Source organism: Nicotiana sylvestris, chromosome 4 (assembly GCF_000393655.2).
Source record: "Nicotiana sylvestris chromosome 4, ASM39365v2, whole genome shotgun sequence".
Classification (NCBI taxonomy): Eukaryota; Viridiplantae; Streptophyta; class Magnoliopsida; order Solanales; family Solanaceae; genus Nicotiana; species Nicotiana sylvestris.
In genome coordinates this window covers 91,192,887-91,210,619 of record NC_091060.1, presented here as the reverse complement: position 1 = coordinate 91,210,619, position 17,733 = coordinate 91,192,887, and the positions used below count along the sequence as shown (strand labels likewise).

The window sequence follows — 17,733 nt, the reverse complement described above, 5'->3', positions numbered from 1 at the left end:
AGTTTAATTTTTGTAAATTAGTTGAAGCTTTCACTGACTAACCTTTAATTAAGGAGTGCTATATTGAAATGAACATATCTGGCCTGATATAGAGCCCATATTCATATTTAAATCCATTCACAGATTTCAAGACGATTCTGATCGTACCGAACTAGGCCAATAATCTTTCCCAGGTCCATAATAACCTCCTTTTCCCCATAATACACAAGAACAACCGGCTAATCCGGAACAACCTTCCACATTCTACAACCAAATGAACCGAGCGCCCTTCAGGCATAAATTCTCAATTAGCGATAGTACCACAATCTCCATACTTGGTTTAAATCCTCAATCAATTAAATGACTACATGTCACACTTATATAATCTTTCTGTGGGATATGCTCCCATGGCCTTCTGCACCAGGTAACAAGTCTGCACATCCATACCACCGGCCATACAAATGCTGCAAAGCGAATCAAGGATCCGCAAGTCAATACACAAAACCTCTTACTCATGACACTGATCTCAGGTGATGCTGAAGATAATACGAGCTTACTCTAAATATCTAAATTCTTTTCTTGCTCATCCGAGCCTGTGACCTCCTTTTCAACACCGAACCGCAACCTTGATTCTCAACTTCCAAATCCCACGCTACTCACGACACTTAATCATGAAAATGCACAAGAGTACAAGAATTTCATCTTAACTTTTGAACCATTAATAGGGTAAACACTTCATCACATAGAAGCCTTTTACTTAACTCATTTCAAGAGAACCATTACAACCAATTACTAAATTCTCATAATAGCAAAAAATACCAACCTCAAGTAGTGGTCTAAACCACCATAACTCTTTCAGGATCCATCTGCACATAATAGGCCATAATACTCGAAAGCCTCCAAATAAAATCAATTATGGTGACCGTCAATCCTTGCACGCATTACTGTAATCATGCGTATAACTTAACACGCTGAAGGAACTAATCGTTGCCACCATTATACCAATTCAACCATTGTTGACTGATTTTACTTCTCCCAGTTTACTCTGGGCTTGACTTAGTAATAATATTAGCCCCATTCAAAATATCACGAACCCAAATCCGCACTCATCCTGAGTGACCTTATTTCACGAGACCATACTGTCTCAATTTCCACGAACCATCTCATACCTTCCTTATGCACATATTCGCATCATCAACAGGTACACCCATTCTGATAATTCCTCTATGAATCTGAAGTCATTTTCTCCTATTCCTCTCAGTTTATGCCGCAGACCGAAGATAACACAAAAAACTCTAAGCTCCTTATCATAATCTGCTGCAAAATCTTGATACTCAACCATATGATGGAATCGAAATCCTTAGGCACAACACCTTAACCTTTGAGCCCACTAGGACCATTATTGAGAGTCACCCACTCTGACTTGGTACCGAATATAATCAACTGCAATGCTCCGCTAGCACATGACCACCCTCTCAAAGAAGCACCTGGCCGAATCACCTTCTTTGAAACTCACTTCTACGCGAAGCATAATTCCCGAGTCTTCCCAAAGCCTGAACATGAATCGGTGGTGCCAATTATATAACACATTCTTCAATTCCTTTCTCAAATTACCATTGATGTTCTCTTTTCTTAGTCGTAGTAACACATCAATATGTCGATAACTAGAAATCTCACAAATAGGCGACCAGGCAATCAAACCATAGGTGGTGGGACTCTCCCACTTAGCTTGAAGCCACTATTACACAACTTTGGAACCCACCAAGATTCTTTATCTCTTATTGACATGACCTTGCACAATTACCGCCAGATTCCTCGAAATTCTTCCTTTAGCATTTCATGAACACTATGAATCTCTAGCAACATTCACATATTAAACCTCTTACCGGATAACCAGTAAAATCCTTCGCAGGAGCTTCACCAACCACGCGACCGTCAACCTGCTCATAGGAGACCCACCTGAGCCTGTGCTCATTCACCAGCTGCACAAGCCCATTCACTCCTCGTGGACATTAACTAACTGTGTGACAATATCTTCCAATTCAAAGTTATGTTGTATCCTTCTTTATATCAAGTAGCTCCTTTCGGTCATATCAAATCTCCCGCCGTTATGCAAGCCAATATTTCAAATTAAGCTCGTAGACCTAGTCACTGTCCACCATGAATCCCAAATCACTCTAAACTTTTCTCAAGGAGTGTAGTCATCCTACCACAAAACCCATATGCTACTCTGCCCCAAAGGCAAATTGAAGAAAATCATAACACCAGCGAACTTAATGTATTCAACAAGGACAATGACACCACATCACAGATGAAAATTCTACCATGCTCGAAAGTACCAAGTCTTGTTACTCCATCAAACCAAACTTGAACATTCATAGCCCGATTGGCTCTCCTCCACCGGAAATAAAATTTTGAATCTTGCATTGAGTCAACATCCTTCCAACTCATTCACTGCTTCAACACATAGACAAACATCCTACCATTACACCAATACTATGCGATAGCAATGCACGAATCGTCATAACAATTAATGCCAAATCTCAAAACCTTAGGTAATACTGATACTGAGCAGAAACAACAAAACGACCTTCTGCAAGGCGATGACAATAGCCCAATCAAATACGTAGGGAGGAACATCCTGTACCATATCTGTAGTACCATTACAATTTCTCAATTCTCGATCGATATAGCAAATGCTTCACGTCACATAAGATTGAGTAGGAAATAAACAAAGGCATAAGCCTCATAGGAATCAAACCGCACGATGAGGAATCAAGAAGGGAAGTGCTCCTAACAGCCTTGTAGCCTCTCGAACATAAGTACAGACGTCTCTGTACCAATCCGCAAGACTCTACTAGACTTGCTCATGACTCGTGAGACCTAAGTGAACCTAGTGCTCTGATACCATGTTGTCACGACTCAAAATCCACTAAGATCGTGATGGCGCCGGACACTGCTGTCAGGCAAGCCAACCATAAATACTTAATTAAATTCTCGTTTAAATAATTGTAAAAACTATGATTTTCCTTCAATTTGGCTAGTAAAAGATAATCTTTAAAAAATAAATAAAAGAATGTTTAGAAGTTAATACAAAATACCCCATAATTATTCTAGAACCCGGTGTCACAAGTGCATGAGCAATTTCTAGGAAATAATATAATACAACAACTGTCCAGAATACAAATTGGACAGAAAAGAAAATACAGTACAATACTCTGAAGGAGACTCAGCTGGTTGCGGGTCGTCTCGAAAGGTGCAGCTCACCTAAGTCTCCGTATCAACCATGCCGCTGCGCCCAATTAGGCCACTAGACATACATGTGCATGTGCAACAAAAATGCACAGCAAGTGTAGTATGAGTTCAAAAATAACGTGTACCCAGTAAGTATCCCGTCTAACCTTAAAGAAGTAGAGACGAGAGGTCGACTTCGACACTTACTAGTGGTCCAATAATACTATATTAATAATACGAATAATCATGGATTTATTAAAAATGGAAGTAAACTCAAGTAAGTCAAGAAACAAGTAAACATTCCTTTTTATATTTGAGACGTCTCCAAATTCATAATCCATTATTTATCAATTTATCTCAGACCAGGGAGGTAATATCAATTTATAAATCTCAAGCAAGCATTATAAGCATGCGCAAATCATGCCGAGGTCGTACAGTCCGATCTAATAAATATTTAAACAGTGCACTGCCAGAGGGTCGAATGGTGCGAACCATAGATGCATCTATTACCCTGCTCGCGAATCATACGTGCGACGCGGTCAAATATAAATAATAGAATTACCCCGATCGTGAATCATACGTGCGACGCAGGTACTCATGGATACACAAATTCAAACAGTCAATTAAGAATTCATCAAGAAACATTTATCCAAGGAAAAGTCAATTCTCTTTTAACGATTTAAAAATGAGGTGTAACCCTTTTTAAAAATTCTTTTACTAATTCGATATGATTTAGGCAATTTCAGTTGTCAATAAGATTACAAATATTTCAGGTATAACATACTTTTGGGTCCTAGACTACTCGGACTTAAACATAACAGTAGCTACGCACGGACTCTCGTCACCTCGTGCGTACGTAGCCCCCACAAATAAGAGCACATAACTAATTATTTCACCTATGGGGACAATTCCCTCTTACAAAGTTAAAAAAGAGACTTACCTCGCCCTGAAGTCCATAACCGGCTTCCAAGCCCCTTCCGACGACTCAAACCGATGCCCCAACGCTCCAAAACTAGCCAAATAACGGACAAACCAATGAATATACACCATAATACTCATAACAATTTAATTTATATAAAATCCCAACTCCGCTCGAAAAGTTGACAAAATCGCTCTCGGGCCCACGTGCCCGAATTTGTATGGGGACAATTCTCTCTTACAAGGTTAGAGATTTATTTTTTGTTTTTATGTTTTTAAAGAAACCGAAAAATAATTTTGTAGTTTTAGTTTTTCCAAAAACAAAAATTGGAAAAAGAATTTGAAGAAAAGATTTCACCTAGTTTATTAAACAAACGCAAATTTTATGAAAACCAGTTGGTTAAGTTGTGGGAGTTTGATGATAGATTCAGGGTATGTTTGGTACGAAGGAAAATGTTTTCCTAAAAAATATTTTCATGGAAAATGAGTGATTTTATCACTTAATATTTTTCCTTGTTTGGTCGGTGAGTGGAAAAATTTTTCTGAAAAATATTTTCTAATATTTGGTTAGTGAATAGAATATATTATTATGCTATTCTCTTCGCCCCCTTTTCCCAAGTCCCCATGTTTTCTTGGTCCTCCTTCCCTCCCCCCTCCCCCAAATACCCAATGTTTTTAGGATTATTCTTCTAAAAATTAACATAAACCCAAAGGAACTAATGTGTTGCTTTACTTTTTACGCAAAAATAGCGTTAAAATTTGTGCTCCATAACTAAAAAAGAAAATACTCTTTTTTGGTTGAAAAAGAAAGTACTCTTTCTACAACATGAAAATAAAGTACTCATTTTATTGAAATAAAAGAAAATACTTTTTTCTACATCATGAAAAAAATACTCATTTTCTTGAAATGAAAAAAAATAATTTTTTACATCATGAAAAGAAAATACCTTTTGAAATGAAAGAAAATACTTTTTCTACATTGTGAAAAAAAGTACTTCTTTTGTTAAAATGAAAAGAAAAAAAATTTATTTCATGAAAAGAAAAAACTCCTTTGTTGAAATAAAAAAAATATCTATAACATGAAAAGAAAGTACTATTAATAATATTTTTATTTAGGGTGAGGGTGAGGGTGTGGTGAGGGGGTAGGGTGGGTAGGTGAGGGAGGGGTTGGGGTTGGGGTGGAGGGTAGGTTGGTGGGGATGGGGAATAGGGTGGGGAAGGTTGAGAAGAAGTTTTGGAAAATATTTTTCCTCTCTTGATATGGAAAACATTTTCCTCTAATTGGAGAAAAATGAGTTTATGAGAAAAATATTTTTGAAAATATTTAAGCCAACCAAACATAAAAAAATTGGAAAACATTTTTCAAAAAATATTTTCCTCCATACCAAACACACCCTCAATCTCATTTTCCGAATTTGCTACACACCTAGGTTGTTTAACTATTTCCTTAATCCGCATGTTCCTTTTCATTAACCTTCTTATATTATTCCCATCTAATATACTAAACCTCTTATTGATGTGATATAACACAAAAATTATATAAACAAATAAACCCAGACAAAAGAAGTTCGAAAGTATGGGTGGTGACTCAGTTACTTGTTATAGTCTTCTGTTGGAGAGGAAAATAAATTCACGTGGGATGTTGTGCATCCTTTTCGTGAAATTATGTGAAGGAGAAGGAGAAGAGAAGATATAAGATAACATTATGCATCACATTCATCATTTAAATTTGACTAGTTTCAATTTTAATATTCTTATCATTGGAAAAATTTCACAAAAGAACAACTAGCCTCCATACTTTTCAATTTTATAGCCCATATTTCAATTTATAACCAACTAGCCCAAAAATAATAGGCTAAGATTCAACATCCAACTCCAAATAAGTTCTCAAAATTACTATTTAATTTTTAAAAAAGATTGCTCAAACTTTTAAGTTAATTTTAGAATCAGTAACTGTGGCTCAAATATTAGTTCAACAAATCAAATTCTGTGTGGTGAAAATTAGATTTTTAACAAGCTTAAATATGTGGGTTTAAATTTCGAGTTTTATTTTGTGAGAAATTTGGAGTGTGTGTTATTTAGACTTGATAGAAATAGTATAAGGAAGTTGTATATAAAATTTGAAATCATTTAATGGAGATTTGGACAGGTTTTGAACAAGAATTGCAACTGAAAATAATGGAAGAAGTTCGTCTACAGACGCTTGTATAAATGTGCATAAAAGTGTATAATAGTGTATAAGATGTGTTTATACACTCATATACACTAATATACAAGATTATACATAATTATACAAAAAACCGACTTCGTCTTCTTCTTGCGTCTTTTCTGAAATTTAACTCAAATCTTGCTCAAATCTACTCCAAATCACTTCAAATTTAAATTTTGAACTCATTTTGATATTTTCAATCAATTGGAACAACGCCCAATCCAAACAACTAACAAACTTAAAAAATTCTATTTTCGAAAGCAAAGCTTTGAATGGCCTTCAATGGGGGACTTCTACTCTTCAATATTTTTATTTTGCAACCATGTGACATAGGGGGAGAACCAGTAATGGCGACGACCGCTTGAAGAATATGTAAAAAATGTGAGAAGAAGAGAGAGTGAAAACAATGGTTGTGAGAACACATATTTAACTCCATAGCTTTTAAAAACAATGATTGTAAGAATATGGATTTTGAATTTGCAAGAGCTAGTATGTTCAAAATATGTACAATATGGACTAGGTCAGGTAACATTTAAAAACATGCGCCATTTTTTGTTATGGTGTGAAACCATATGTATTTTGTTGTAATTCTTTCTATAAAATACTTGTTCAGTTGAACCCATTAAATACGTGCTCTACCTCAGTGTCGATAGCCTTCACGTCTCAAATTTGCTGATGTGTTAATGTCCATCTAAGATGTCACAACTTAACGGTTAATACTTCACTCCACATTAAAATTTTCCTCTCCTTTCAAAACTTAATTGAAAATCTGCAGAATATAGGCCCATATACCCCATGTCCTCTTAATTTCCCAACCTCAAAGAACAAATCAAAAAACTACTTGTGACCAATGTACGTAGATGTGAGAATTACTCTTTACGCAATAGCTAGGTGGTAAAGGATGCCTATTTATCATCCAACCTAAGTTGTCAAGTTGCTCCTGAGTTATTCAAAATGGATAACTTTGTCATCCGTTTCGTTGTCTGTCCAAAAGTATCTTTTTTTACTGTTAGTCAAGTAGATTAAAAATGTCCTATTCATATCTTTAACAGTTGCTCGAGCTCGGATAAAGTGAAAATGATCAGTTTCGCGCCTGAATTATTTGAAAACGGACAACATTAATTTGTCCTCGTATATATTCGAGATAAAAAAAATCTGAAAAAAATACATACATGAATCAATAACATTATTCCACCCAACTCCTAATTAATTTTCGAAAATTTTATCCAGCTTGGCTTAGATCATCTTAAAAGTCCCCTCGCCCACTGATTTCTTATGTCAATCTTATCTTTAATTTGTTGAAATAAAACCCACTATATGGATGCATATGTTAGTTGCTAAGTTACTTGAAACTTCCGGTCGGAAATGCAATTTGGGATTGATTGCTCACGACTTTACTGCCTGGACTCATTTGAATGCTAGAAAAAGGTTCTACAACCTTGTCCTAGAGTAGCTATAAGTTTGGTGAATTGACTTTGTTTACCCTCTAAAACGGATAACAATTGAATTTATATGTAGTTTTAAGGATATGCGGATTAATTCAATACAAATGATCAATGGCGTTAGATTAAGCAAATGAAAGATATAATAAATAGCCAAATCAGCGGTAAGAGTGATCCCCTGCCCGGTTAATGGCTCAATGAAGAACCTGCCTTTGATCCCGAGCTCACCCTTATGTAGAACTGATGAACAAAAGTAAGAGCCTTGAATAACAGAGAGAATAGAGATAAATTACCTTGGTATGCGTGTTACAATATATTTTATGAATAATAAGCTTCCTCCTTTATATAGTAAGAGAGTTTTACCCTAAGTATAATTCTAAGAAAGGTAAAAATCTTTCGTTTCGCTAATAACTGATTTTCTGCCGGTACAGGTTAAGATTCACGTCGTGATATCCGGTTGGGCACGGACATCACGGCCTTTCGTTAGTCGTTTGCAACCATTTGATGATGTTCTCCGAAGTCTTGAGACTCCAACCAGAACCGGAGGACGTAGTTCCGATGCCTCCGAGGGCAGGTGCTTTGCTCGGAACCCGATACGAGGGGCTCCTCTCACGGATTTTGATTCCTTTCGATCACATCCCTGCTCTATTTGCCTTACCGGGAAATCGAGGTATTGAACGGGCTCGATTTTACCTGCATACAGATAGTTCCCTAGTTTCTTAGAGAGCAAGTTTACTGAACCAATGGAAAACGACAAATGCTTTTCGATTCCTTCTTCAATACGCCGTAACAGAAATGACAAATAAGTCGGTGCGACATATTAGTTGTGTCGTTCTGACTTCGAACACATGTCAGTCATCGGCAGGTTACCTCTGAATGCGAAGGGACACAAAATCTCTATAAAAGCTTCCATCATTCGTTCATTTTTCACCTTTTGACCAAGCTTCTACCCTCGAGTTTTTCAAGCTATTATTACCCTTCTTCAAACTTTCATATCTTTACCCCTGTTCTTCAAGATTTCTCAGTAATTTCCAAGTTTTTGCTGAGATTTTCTTTAAATCTTCATCTTAAAAACCCTTTTTTTTCAAAAACTCTAAATTCTTTCCTCAAATTTTCAAACTCCCCAAATGAAAATGGCCAAAACATCGAAAATCGTCCCCCAACAAGCTGCCTCTTCGTCTTCTGAACCGGCCGCTGGCACTGAAGTGGTTACCCCTGGAGTGGTCGCCCTGAAACAACTTTCCCCATTGTGGTTGTTAGCGAACCAGCCCCCGAGCCTCCCTTGGCAGCGTTCATTCCCAGGGGCTACTCAATTGCAGATGATTTTAAAGTCGAGAAGCCTTCGCGCAAATAGGACCGAGGTGAAGAAGTCTCGAGGTATATATGTTCTGTGACAAAAGATGTTCTTCCCATAGTTTGTAAGGACTGCAATTGGGAGAGAAAAGACGTAGTTGTCCTAGGGCTTGAGGACGTCGTTACTACCCACTTGGAGGGGTACTTAAGTGTTTACACTTACCCCTTCACATTGATCCCGGTGGACTCGATCGTCCTGAATTTTTGCAAGAGGTACAAGGCGAGCCTCGGGCAAATCCATCCATCTTGTGGAGGATCGTGACCCTTCTCCGCTACTTCGTGAGCAAGACTGAATCTCGTCAGCTTACGATTGATCACCTGCTTTGATTATACATTCCTCGAATGTTCCGAGGGGGGCCGATCAAGCTTACTCGCCGGGCCAGCAAAGCCCCCTTCTCGATCATCGATGAAGACCCAGACCAAGGCTGGCAAGGATGCTTTGTCCGAGTAAAGACTGAGTATTTGATCCTTGGGGAATACATGTCATTCCCTGAGAAGTGGAATGCATCTCGTAAGTGCAATCTCTCTTTAAATGGCAAGATTCTATTTCTAAAATTTCTCTCTTCTTATTTATGCTTGTAATCGTGCAGCTGTCGACCGGGTTCCAAATGCGGTTCCCCAGCTAAATGAATGGATCAATGGCATTTGTACTGAGATGTCGTACCTTGAGTGCACATGGCGCAAACTATCGAAGGGCCGATGGGAGGTCCCTTCTCATGGTAAGGTCTCTCTCCCAAATAAGTAACATTACGCTCCCTTATTTACATCATACTCATTCTCATTTCCTATCTTTTCGTTTTGCAGGTTTGCCTAAGACCACTAAACTTAGGCCTTTAGAAGGAGACAAGGACGCGTCCTTATGTGTTGATCCCTCCGCTTTGAGGCATCTCGAGGCTGCAGCGTGGGAAAAGAAGAAGAATAAAAGGAAGGCTTTGGGCTCCCCGAGCTCCGCAGCGAAGCCAAAAATATGATTGGCTTGTACGCCAAAGAGAGGCTCTAGTTCCCGAGCACCGGACTCGGATTCACTTCTTTGGTTCAGGGACGAGCCCGAAGAAAATGATACTTTTGTGGCCTATGGGACGATCTCTCTCGGAGAGCAGGCATCAGCCAAGGGGGCGATACTGGAGGCCAATCTCCCTTAGGCTTGGGAGATCAATATGGAGACGGGGGGCTGACACTCCCCGGGACGTCAGCTCCACTCCGTTGCACCCAATATAATAGAGATTTCAGGGTCGCCCTCCTATATCGAGTCCATGCTCGAAGAGGCCCGAACAGGGAAGGAGAGGTCTAACGAAGGGGCTCATGGCACAGACAATCCCCTTTGTTCATTTTTTGGAGGCGTGGACTCATCCATTTTGGAATACGTTTTCGAGATGGGCGACCTGGAAGTGCCGAGGAAGGATCCATCTTCAGAAGTTGGAGGGTCGAATTTGATCCCAAAGTTAATCAACCAGTTCCCCGCCCCGAGTGTGGATTCCGATCATAAGAGATCGATAATCATTACTGTCCCGGAGGATGTCTGAGTTCTTTCTGCTCCCGTAGGAGTAGCGAGCTACCTCCGATGCCTGGTGACCGAGGAGGATCAGGCGAAGATGAATAAGGTGGCCGTGCCATGAATATTCAATGAGGTGCATCAAGCACTGAACCGGATAAGGCATCCTTATGATCCTTCGAACCTTTACTTAGGTTTTTATATTTTTCATATTTTTTCACCCTTTTGTAGTACTCGGTACTTCACCATGAGACCTTCGTTTGGTAGCTGGCTGAGTTCAACCAGCTCAAGCTTGAGGTTAGGGAGATTGCCCAGAAAAAGGATATATACAAGCTTCTCAGCGAGCAACACGAAGGGGCCATCAAGGACCTTCAGGCCGAGTTGGATGGGACTCAGAAGGAGGCCTTGAACCTGAGGCGGGAACATGCTGATTTGGTCGAAAAGGTAAAGGTTTTGGAAGTTAGAAATAAAGACTTAGTCATGGTGACTAACGACCAAATCTCGCCGGTCCAGCAAAAGATCGAAATGAATAAGGTCCAAGATATGGTCAATGGTTGGAAGAGTAAAATGGATCGGTTTTCTTCGGAGAAGGAAACCACCCAGGCATAACTGGAATTGGTAGAGGTTCAACTTCAGGTAGCATAAGAGAAGCCGATAAGCGCTCCCAGTTGAATGATGAACTTCGAGCGCAGTTGAGCTCTGCTCTGGCAGAGCGGGATGACCTCAGTAATGAATGTGAAGCAGTAGAGTCTCAACTGCACACAACCTCCATTAATGCTGAAGAGATAGTGGCCCAGTATAAGGCCGGTGTCGAAGCAACTGATAACTAGGTATTATGGTTCATTTTACATTCCTTCTTACTTGAGTTTTGATTAAAAATGTATACAAAATAGTCCCAAAGGCTTACATATTGTACTTATTTGCAGGGTTTGGTCAAAAAGGTGACAATCAGTCAAAACCAGCTCAAAAAGGAGTGAAATATACACAAGTACCAATAACAAGTCCAAGCACAGTGCAACAGATTCACTACAGCCGCACTCCATTTGGTGCGGTCCACAGTGAGGAAATTCAGAGAGTGCATATTTTGGAAACTCAAGAATTTCGGCCGCAAAGCATATTTTGTGGACCGCAATGGCCTCACCGCGGCTGCAATCAAAATTGTGCGGTCCGCAAAGAAGGAGTTCAGAGAGTTGGGACTTTGGAGAATTAATACCAATGCGGTCCGCGGTCCTTTTTGTGCGGACCACAGTAGAAGCCATCGCGGCCAACAGTGCATTTTGTGCGGCCCGCGATGGCCAAGTTAATAGAGCAAAGATTTAAAGCCAAGAAGCCTCACTGCGGGCGCACTCAATTTTGTGCGGACTGCACTACCCCCGCAGAGGTATTTTTGTCCAGAAAATTCGGCCTGGTATAAATACTTTCTTTTCCCATTTTTAGTTCATCAGTTGTAATCTAACTTTCAGTTGCGCTCGTGAACAATGGTTTTTGACCATTTTGAGTAATTGGTAGCTACTTTAACACTGAAGTTTCTTTATCTTAGTTTGTAATTAAATCTTATGGGTTTTTCTTCATCTATTTCTTTGTTTTCTTCTAATATCATGAGTAGCTAGACCTATTTTCTAGGGTTGTGGCTCAACCCTAGTGTGGGTATTTGATGGGTCTTGAGTTTTAAGGCTTGAATGTCTATGAGTGTTTGATATTTGAACTAATTTGTGTTTTCCGTGTTGAGTTAGTGGTTGCAAACACTAATTTGTGCCTTTTTGACTTGGGCTCTTCTTGAGAAAGAGAGCTTGAGTCTAGGAAAATTAGTCCAACAAGGAATTGGAGCGTATTCAAGAGATTGATAGCCCCAATTAAAGGGTTAAACCTAGAGATAGTAATACCCGACTTGAACCTAAATTGCTTGCACAAATTATCATACCCAATTGGTCATGAGAAAGTCAATTAGGGCAAAATCACTCAAACTACCGAGAGGTATAGAGTGAGAAGTTTAGTGCATTGGTTATATCGTAATCCCTAACATGACAACCTTGACTTAGATTTGAGAACCCGTCAAATATTCAACTAGAAGAAAGTCACTTGCCTAGTGCCTCCTTAACCATTTAGACAACCTTTCAAGTATCTTACTCTTAGCTTAATTTAGCATCTTATTAGCATAAAATTAGAAGTAATATCAAAACCAATGATGTTTGGAAGAGTAACTAAGAGAAATTACACATCTCTAGTTTAGATAGGAATCCAATTCCCACTTCTAGCTCCCTATGGATTCGATCCCGACCATCTCAGGTAAAAGCTGCTGCGGCTACTCTCGCTACTTTGTAGTGGTGTAGGGTTGACACCGATCACTTTTTGGCACCGTTACCGGGGAGCTAACGGTTTTGGCTATCTATCTAAATAGTTTTGTGTATTGTTATTCTTTCCTTCTACGTTACTAATTTGTGTGTGTCACAACTTCAGGTACAAAATGGCAGCAAACAACACACCTCTTGGAGATCTCCCGCCGGGGGAGGAGGTACACTACAACAAAAAGTACTTTTAGCGGCAATTATTTAGTGACAATAAGTTAATTGCCACTAAAATTTTCATACAAATGAAGAAGTACTGGCAAATTAGCATTGGCCAGGAAAATATACCTTTTTACCAGCAATAGAAAAAAATGACCACTAAAGTTCTAATTGAAAGCGAATGTTTCAAATTTGTCCCTCCATTTTTTCCCACATCAATCTTCCCTCCAATTATTTTTTAGGTCTTCTCTGTATATCACGAAATTATTTCAGAAATAGGCTCTGTAAAGGCTATCTTCGTTCATGCTGCCCAACGCATCTCTGTGTCACCATAATTGGCCACCATCCTAGGTAACATCATCATCTCTCTATTCTCTCTCACCCCTCTCTATATACCCATTATCAACAACGAGGGGTAGCCTATCCACAAAGAATTGAGACTTGAGAGGTATTTCTTTCAAAAAGAACTTAAACCTTTTTTGCAGTCGCGAAGCCATTGACTTCAGGTCCCTGATGGAGAATGAAATATGTGAACTGATATCTTATGTGTGATTTTACTATCGGTATATTAAATGCTAGTCAACTATGGCGATTGAAATCTGACTACTCTTCTTTGCATAGTGGTATTGAATATATCCGGCATTTTTGCGTTCATGTATGTGATTTGATGATTTGCTTTCATGGTTATTTTACTTCCAATACTAATGATGTGGGAAGTGTATTTTGCAATTTAGGTGTTCGATGAAATGCTTTTGCAGATTTCTAACTCTTGTCTTCCATTTTTTAATGTTGATTTCAGACGATTTGTTAATCTTTGACCGTTTCAAATAGTCTGATAGTGAACATTTGTCCATTTCCAAGTGATTCAAATAAGAAGGAGTTGATAGGAGCTAGAACATTAGCTAAAAGTATCTCTAAAGGTGTGACTAAATCTCAGATATTGCCTGCTTTTCCTATTCTAATTGCCGACACTTTATCTTCATGTTGCACTGCTTTTGAGTCTTTTGGGTTAGTGTATTTGATAAAAATTCCAAGTGATTCCACATTTTCAGTAGGTAAGAATGCAAATTAATTATGTTTCATCAATCTAAAAAGCATATTTATGTTTTCCTTCTTGATCTTCTTATAGTGGGCTTTTGTCTTTTATCTAACTATTTATTTACTTATCTTACCTTTCTCATCATTTCTAGAGAATACGATGACAATTCTTGGGGTTACCAGAAGTTGAGGTAATAGGAACAACAATGACAAGGAGGCATTAGATGCTATTGAGAATGGTATTTCAATGGGTATCTAGTTTGATTGAGGTTTTCTGTTTCATTTTTATTTATTTGTTTTCCTATTTAAAACTTCTTCGTCATATGGAGTGTATATGTGGATTAGAAGATTGTTATGGTTCAATTTAGCACTTATCATATGATGTATATGATACTCTGATATCAAGAATTTGACCTTACTTAGCAATAGGAAAAAGAATAATACTGAGTGCTAAGGTTATTTGCCTCTAGCAGCTCAACCATTAAGTTAGTAGTTCTATTCTTGTTTATGCCAAGAAATTAATAACTGTATATTCCTGTAAGGCAGAGAGTCCTTTGTCTTGGTTATTTGCTACTTGTCATTTATCTCAATTTTATGAGCAATAATTTCAAGAGCAATAAACATATAAAAGTTAAAACATCTTGGTTGGTTTTGCAGAATAGTATTGCATTACCCTAATTGAGAAATGTAATAAAGCTTTTACCTGTAGCTCTATACGGGCTTTAGTTAACTTTTGGCATAAATTATATTTTGAATCTTTTCTATATCTTCTTCAGTCTCATTTTTGTTTTTACTTTCTTCTTTTTGGTCCTGGTTCTAACTTGAAAGTAGTTGAGAATCAAATCTTTTTCTTTTTTAGTTCCAATGCCATTAGAAATCTTACGAGCTTAAATTAGCTCACTCTTTTACTGTGATAGCCAATTGCCTCGTGAGTTCCTATCTATCTTATTTAAACGGCTAGAAGCTCTCTCGGATTCTAGGGAAGTTTTTGAAAATAATATCTTGGAAAATATACATGTTCTGTATATAAATTATAATTTTCTTGTGTCACGTTTTCTGGGGTTGTGCTGCTACTAGTAGGATATTTATGCAAGAAAAAGTATTAATATACTCAAATTATTCATTTTTTATTTTTACTTGACCTTCAACATTGTCCAGCCAATAATTTCACTAAAGAAGGGATGCACATCAATTGAAGTATGGTAAAAGAGGGAAGCCCAGATTCTGTCCCCTCATGGTAAAGCATTTCATGGATCTCTTGTTCTTTTCACTCCTTAAGAAAATTCTCAAAATAAATGGTATCGTATTTGGAATATATATCCATAGAATTAATTGAAAAACTTGGCATTTTCATTGGGAAGAAGATACAATCAATATTCTTGGCATTTTCCCATTCATAGTTTATTGAATCAAATTTCTTGACAAATCTTTGTAAACATTGTACATTAGCCATTTAGACGTAGGACTCTACTTGTCCTTCTTTTTCTTCTACTAGTTCTAAGTTCCCTTTTGCTAGAAGTGCACTTTACAAGGAATTGATAAAAATATAAATTCTATACATGTTGTCCTTGTTCCTGTATAGGTTTTAATATATTCAAAGATAAATGTGTTCTTTTTTGCTGTTGTTACTACATGCATAAAAGGACTAAACTTTCTTTTTTGAATTGTTAATTGCTTTATGACTATTTTGTCTATGTAGATATGGGCATCATTTGTGATTTTCTTGCTTCTAAATTTTGTTGGTGAGTCATGTTTTAGCTGTGGTGAAATCTATTCTTAGAAGCTGTTTAGTTCTTCCTTTTTAGTCATAATCCAATTCAGTCAGAGTATAGTTCTCAATTTTTCATATAATCTGAATCATTTGACCCATTTCAGAGGAGGAAGCATTGTTCTGAGCATCCTAAAATTCATAAAACTTTCTTACTCGATGTATAAACTGATTTAGGTGTTGCAGCTGCTGAAAGTTTCATTGCTCTCCAAGACTCTTTTGGGAAATATGATATTCTAAAGCTGGGGAAAACTCACGCACAAAGTGAGACAAGAAGGCCATGTCTCAAAACTCAAATAGCATAAAGAAGGTTTTGTTCAGAAATTTGGCTGTGGAAGATTTCAATGTCCTTGAGAGAGAAAGAATTTTATTGGTGCCACTTATTGTCTAATATTTCAATTATTTGATAACAGTTATTAGATGCACAATTACACTAGTATTGGATTCATAGTTTACTTTGTATTTTTATTTTGTTATTGATATAATTGATATTATGGATTATATGTTGTTTTGGTTGTTGTGGATTTAGTGAAAGTATTGAGCTTCTTGGAATGGATATCTTTTATTATTATTTTCGAATGTAAATAGACAGGTTGTTCATTAAAATGTTGGATCTTTCTTAATCCTTACTGGCAATAAGAAAAGTTGTGAAAGGTTTTCATTTACCTGCCATAATAATTACCACTTAAAAATTTCTCCTTTACTGGCAATATGATAGATCTTACCGGCCATATAATAGCTACTACATGTATGATCTAGGAATTTTTGAAAGAGGATTAGTAGACACTAGATTGCCTGAAAAATTTTGTCGCTAAAACTCATGGACCTTTAACGGCAATAAAAAGGATATTTATCAGCTTTCTTTGTAATGGCCGCTAAAGCCTTTGCCGACACTTGATATACCGATCAATATCTAATTGCCGGTAAAGGTTTTAGTAGCAATAAGTATTGCCGCTAAAAACTATAATTATTGCCGCTATAAGCCTTTTTTGTTGTAGTGGTAGATGACAATATTGATGGTGAGGTCCTTATTGTTCCTCAAGGACAAAGGAGAGGCCGCCAGGCCAACAATAATATTTCAGACCTTCCCCCGTTACCTCCAAGAGTGGGTGCTCGAGTGCTCCCCAACTAAGGATATGCTAGTGCAATTGTCCCACCCCGGATCCGGTCGAGCAATTTTCAAATTACAAATGTGATGCTGACGTTGCTGGTGCAGCGAGGGTATTTCACGGGCGCTACTAATCAGAATGTTTACAAACATCTCAAGGGTTTCGTGGATACCTGTAGGAGGAGCAAGCAAACTAATGTGTCGGAGGATGTACTTCGGTTGAGACTATTCCCTTTCTCACTTAGAGGGAAGGCATTGGATTGGCTTGAACGACTTCCCAACCATTACATCACTACTTGGGATGAGTTGACGTATAAATTCATTGCAAAGTTTTTCTCACCGGGGCACATGGCAGCTTTGAGAGATGAGATCTTAGCTTTCAAGCAGGAGCCCACTGAACCATTACATGAGATATGGGAGCGATATAGAATCATGGTAGAGGAATGTCCCAACAATGATATGACCGAGGCAATGATATAACAAACTTTCTACCGGGGCATTACCACAACGAATTATTGCATAGTGAACCAACTTGCTGAGGGTAATTTCATGAAGCTGTCTTATGATGAGGCTTGTGACATTCTTGACGAGATGGTTGACACGTCCTCCGCTTGGCAAAGTAGCGCCAATGTGCCACAAGGTGACCCCACGGCCACTCACTTGCACAAAGAGCTACATGACCACGGGC

At 38.1% G+C, this 17,733-nt stretch overlaps 1 long non-coding RNA gene across 3 annotated transcripts; it reads left to right on the top strand.

Annotated features, from left to right (window-relative positions):
- Nucleotides 1-13,293: 13,293 nt before the first annotated feature.
- LOC104245207 (uncharacterized) lies at nucleotides 13,294-16,508 on the top strand. Of its 3 annotated transcripts, none has more exons than XR_715672.2 (2): nucleotides 13,294-13,482; nucleotides 13,931-16,508. It is a non-coding gene; the product is annotated as an uncharacterized lncRNA (long non-coding RNA). The 3 variants fall into 3 exon arrangements; XR_715671.2 differs by having other exon boundaries at nucleotides 13,294-13,579; XR_715670.2 differs by having other exon boundaries at nucleotides 13,294-13,786.
- Nucleotides 16,509-17,733: the final 1,225 nt, after the last annotated feature.